Consider the following 6,224-nt stretch of genomic DNA (forward strand, 5'->3'; position numbering starts at 1 on the left):
GGTCCAAAATTAGTTGAAACTGGATACGTACGATCCCGCGGGCGGCAAAATCTCCCGCCTTCTTCTAAAATTTCTGCCACCTAGTCTTTAGCATGTGAAATTCCCCTTTTGTCCTTGGTGCATGGAGAACAACAGTTACAATACTGCCCTCATCTACATAATAGGTCGGGGCTGCTTTGGTAACTTCCGGTTCCCCCCACCACACGGCACCCCAATTTCCTTGATACGTCTCCGTCGTATCTACTTTTCCAAACACTTTTGCCCTTGTTTTAGACTCTAACTTGCATGATTTGAATGGAACTAACCCGGACTGACGCTGCTTTCAGCAGAATTGCCATGGTGTTATTTATGTGCAGAAACAAAAGTTCTGGAATGACCTGAAACTCCACGGAACTTATTTTTCGAAAATATTAAAAATACTGGAAGAAGAATCCACGTCAGGGGGGCCTCCACCTGTCCACGATGGTGGGGGCGCGCCTGCCCCCCTGGGTGCGCCCCCCTGCTTCATGGGCCCCCTGTTGCTCCACCGACCTCAACTCCAACTCCATATATTCATGTTCGGGGAGAAAAAAATCAGAGAGAAAGATTCATCGCGTTTTACGATACGGAGCCGCCGCCAAGCCCTAAACACTCTCGGGAGGGCTGATCTGGAGTCCGTTCGGGGCTCCGAAGAGGGGAATCCGTTGCCGTCGTCATCATCAACCATCCTCCATCACCAATTTCATGATGCTCACCGCCGTGCGTGAGTAATTCCATCGTAGGCTTGCTGGACGGTGATGGGTTGGATGAGATTTATCATGTAATCGAGTTAGTTTTGTTAGGGTTTGATCCCTAGTATCCACTATGTTCTGATATTGATGTTGCTATGACTTTGCTATGCTTAATGCTTGTCACTAGGGCCCGAGTGCCATGATTTCAGATCTGAACCTATTATGTTTTCATGAATATATGTGAGTTCTTGACCCTATCTTGCAAGTCTATAGTCACCTACTACGTGTTATGATCCGGCAACCCCGAAGTGACAATAATCGGGACCACTCCCGGTGATGACCATAGTTTGAGGAGTTCATGTATTCACTATGTGTTAATGCTTTGGTCCGGTACTCTATTAAAAGGAGGCCTTAATATCCCCTAGTTTCCGCTAGGACCCCGCTGCCACAAGAGGGTAGGACAAAACATGTCATGCAAGTTCTTTTCCATAAGCACGTATGACTATATTCGGAATACATGCCTACATTACATTGATGAATTGGAGCTAGTTCTGTGTCATCCTATGTTATGACTGTTACATGATGAACCGCATCCGGCATAATTCTCATCACCGATCCAATGCCTACGAGCTTTTCACATATTGTTCTTCGCTTATTTACTTTTCCGTTGCTACTGTTACAATCACTACAAAATCCAAAAATATTACTCTTGCTACCGTTACCGTTACTATCATATTACTTTGCTATTAAATACTTTGCTGCAGATATTAAGTTATCCAGGTGCGGTTGAATTGACAACTCAACTGCGAATACTTGGGAATATTCTTTGGCTCCTCTTGTGTCGAATCAATAAATTTGGGTTGAATACTCTACCCTTGAAAACTGTTGCGATCCCCTATACTTGTGGGTTATCAAAACCATTTTCTGGCGCCGTTGCCGGGGAGCATAGCTCTATTCTTTGAGTCACTTGGGATTTATATCTGCTGGTCACTATGAGGAACTTGAAAGACGAGAAAACAAAAATTTATCCCTCAACTACGAGGGAAGGTAAGGAACTGCCATCTAGCTCTGCACTTGATTCACCTTCTGTTTTGAGTAAGCTTGCGGCACCTAAACCTGCTTCTGCTATTCATTCGGATATGTCGCATGTTATTGATGATGCCACTTCTGCTATGCATGATACTTATGATGAAACTACTTCCATGATTGATACTACTGTGACACTTGGTGAATTTCTTGATGAACAACTTGCTAGGGCTAGAGAGTATGAAATTATTGAAACTGATAATATTGATGATAGTGATGATGAAGACTCTCCCCCTAATAAATATGAATTGCCTGTTGTGCCTGAGGGCTATGTTATGGATGAAGAAGCTGCTAGATCTATTTTAGCTTGCAATGATAGATATGATCTTAAGAAGTTATTAGCTAAATGGAAGCAGCAATCTCTTAATGCTAGAATGAAACCTGACCCTGCTTTTGCTACTTCACCTATCTGTGTTACTGATAAGGATTATGAATTCTCTATTGATCCTGATATAATTACTTTGGTTGAATCTGATCCCTTTTATGGCTATGAATTTGAAACTGTTGTGGCACATCTTACTTAATTAAATGATATAGCCACCCTGTTCACTAATGATGAGAAATCTCGCTACCTTTATATCCTTAAAATATTTCCGTTCTCATTAAAGGGTGATGCTAAGATATGGTTTAATTCTCTTGATCCTGGTTGTGTGCGTAGTCCCCAGGATATGGTTTGTTACTTCTCTGCTAAATATTCCCCTGCTCATAAGAAACAAGCTGCCTTAAGGGAAATATATAATTTTGTGCAAATTGAAGAAGAAAGTCTCCCACAAGCTTGGGGGAGGCTTCTCCAATTACTTCATGCTTTGCCTGATCACCCTCTTAAGAAATATGAAATACTTGATATCTTTTATAATGGACTAACCGATGCTTCCAGAGATTACCTGGATAGTTGTGTTGGTTCTGTTTTCAGGGAAAGAACACCGGATGAAGCTGAAATTCTATTGAATAATATGTTGACAAATGAAAATAATTGGACACTTCCTAAGCCAACTCCTGAGCCTATTCCTAAACCAACTCCGAAGAAGAGGGGTGTTCTATTTCTCAGTCCTGAAGATATGCAAGAGGCAAAGAAATCTATGAAAGAAAAAGGTATTAAAGCTGAAGATGTTAAGAATTTACCTCCTATTGAAGAAATACATGGTCTAAATTTACCGCCTGTTGAAGAAACATATGATCTTAATCCATCACCTATTGAAGAAACACATGGTCTTGATAACCCGACACAGGTAGTAAAGGTAAATTCTCTCTATAGATATGATAAAGCTGAAATCCCTGCTACTAAGTTTGCTAGCCAATGTTTGGATGAGTTTGATAACTTTATGGTTAAGCAAAAAGATTTTAATGCTTATTTGGTAGACAATTAAAACAAAATGTATGATTGAACACTTGGGTAATTATATGTCTAGAGTTAAAGGTGAACTAAAACTCATTAGTAAACATGCTTCTATGGTTACCACTGAAGTAGAACAATTACTTAAAGCTCAAAATGATTTGCTCAATGAATTAAATACTAAGAATAATGACTATGATGTTAGAGTGGCTACTAGAACTGGTAAAATGACTCAGGAACCTTTGTATCCTGAAGGCCACCCTAAGAGAATCGAGCAAGATTCCCAGAGAAATAATATAGATGCACCTAGTCCTTCTAAAAAGAAGAAAAAGAAAAATGATAGGACTTTGCATACTTCTAGTGAACCTATTACTGAAACACCTGAGAATCCAAATGATATTTCTATTTCTGATGCTGAAACACAATCTGGTAATGAACATGAACCTAGTGAAAATGTAAATGATAATGTTCATGATGATGCTCAACCTAGTAATGATAATGATGTAGCAATTGAACCTGCTGTTGATCTTGATAGCCCACAATCAAAGAATCAACATTATGATAAGAGAGACTTTGTTGCTAGGAAACACGGTAAAGAAAGAGAACCATGGTTTCAGAAACCCATGCCTTTTCCTCCCAAACCATCCAAGAAAAAGGATGATGAGGATTTTGAGCGCTTTGCTGAAATGATTAGACCTATCTTTTTGCGTATGCGATTAACTGATATGCTCAAAATGAATCCTTATGCTAAGTATATGAAAGAAATTGTCACTAATAAGAGAAAGATACCGGAAGCTGAAATTTCCACCATGCTTGCTAATTATACTTTTAAGGGTGGAATACCAAAGAAACTAGGAGATCCAGGAGTACCAACTATACCATGCTCCATTAAAAGAAACTATGTTAAAACTGCTTTATGTGATCTTGGAGCCGGTGTTAGTGTCATGCCTCTCTCTTTATATCGTAGACTTGACTTGAATAAGTTGACACGTACTGAAATATCTTTGCAAATGGCTGATAAATCAACTGTTATACCTGTCGGTATTTGTGAGGATGTGCCTGTTGTGGTTTGAAACGTTACTATTTTAACGGACTTCGTTATTCTTGATATTCCCGAGGACGATAGTATGTCTATTATTCTTGGAAGACCCTTTTTGAATACTGCAGGGGCTGTTATTGATTGCAACAAAGGCAATGTCACTTTTCATGTTAATGGTAATGAGCATATGGTACACTTTCTGAGGAAACAACCTCAAGTTCATAGTATCAATTCTATTGGAAAAATTCCATCGATTATTTTTGGAGGTTTTGAATTTCCTCTTCCTACTATCAAGAAGAAACATGATATTCTTATTATTGGGGATGTGCATATCCCCGTTGACGTAACATAGTGTCGTTCGAAATTTCTCCGGTTCCATGTTATTCGGAATGAGTTTGTTAACAAGACTTGATCAACCTTGTTAGTGGATTCCTTTTGATGAGCATGAGATGGATGAAACTAGAAGGCACAACCTTTTGTACCCTCCTTTTAACTTCTGTTATTTAGTTGAAATAAAGCAAAAATAGTATTTTTCCTGTCTGTTTTCTGAATTATCCGTGAAATATAAAAATATCCCGAAAATAAAATTTCTCCAAATGCCCTGCCAATTTAATATGATTTTTCCTGGAATATTTGAGAATATCTGGCACTGAGAACACAGTAGGGGGAGCAAGCACCTGGCCACGAGGGTCCAGGGCGCGCCCCCTGCCTCGTGGGCCCACAGTGGCTCCCCTCCACTTATTCCTGCACCCACACACTTCTTCTTCCTCCCAAAAAAATCACCATCCAGCTCAAGCACGAGTTCTAGCTCATTTTGCTACGATTTCCGATCTCCTTGCTCAAAGCACCTCTCACAAAACTGCTTTGGGAGATTATTCCTTGGTATGTGACTCCTCCATTGGTCCAATTAGTTTTTGTTCTAGTGCTTTATTCATTGCATATTTGTGCTGCCTCGGTGACCATGTTCTTGAGCTTGCATGTCAAATTTATATGGTTCCAAGTAGTTCTAATGCATGATCTAGGCACTTGTAGGAGTAGTTGCTATCAATTTTGTTGAGCTTGGTTCAATTTTATTTGAAGTTACTAAAAATTTCAGAAATTTTCAGAAAATGATGAAGAGATTTTTGAGGGGCTCATCGAGCCGAAGCTCGAAGGAAAAGCAAAGTGAGGAAGCAGAGAGGCCCAAATATAATTTTCCTCGCACTGCGGAGGTTCGGCCATGTGAATGGCCTTCCGATGATTTCTTAAGAGCAGCCGGGATTTATGATGATTTTTATGAATTGGCTGAGAATGCAGGCCTCACCGACTTCCTCTGCGACCAACGCGAATAGTATCTCTTACTCACCAATACTTTTGTGCAAAACTTCTACTATTATCCTAAGGAATCACCTCCTTCAATAGAGTTTCATTTATATGATGTGGTTAAGAAGATGTCACTAGATGAATTTTGCAGGGTTTGCAAAATACCTTTCGAGGGTAGCTTAGAGGAACCACATCGTAAAGATGTGGATGAGTTTATTGACACTATTACTGTAGGGGAAACTAGGAAGGTTTTCGATGCAAGAATCACTAGCATACATTTTCCTGTTTTACGCTACTTTGCAATATTTGCTAGTCGTTGCTTAATTGGTCGCAAAAACTATGGAAACCTTAGTGTTCCTGATATTATGATTTTGTTCCATGGTTTATTTTGTGATTACTCTCTTAGTATGGGCGGTATTATTGCTAAACGGTTAAGTCTGAACCGTACAAAGGGCCCCATCTTTGAAGGTATTTACGCTTCACGCCTTGCTGCACACTATAACGTACCTATTAGGCACTATGAAAAAGAAGAAAAATTGCTGCCCACTATTAATTTAGATTATAAGAGTATGGTAGCGCATGACTTTATTGTTAAAAATAGGGAAGGGGCGCTTAAATATAAATTGTTCTTTGATAAACATCACCCTGAGACTATTACCTTGCCTGCTCCTGCCTTGTTTGATTTATCTGCAGGTCCGTATGTCGTTCCGCTGGCGGCCATTCACGCCTACCGGAACCCTACATCAGCCACAGA

This window comes from Triticum aestivum, chromosome 3D (genome assembly GCF_018294505.1).
Source record: "Triticum aestivum cultivar Chinese Spring chromosome 3D, IWGSC CS RefSeq v2.1, whole genome shotgun sequence".
Classification (NCBI taxonomy): Eukaryota; Viridiplantae; Streptophyta; class Magnoliopsida; order Poales; family Poaceae; genus Triticum; species Triticum aestivum.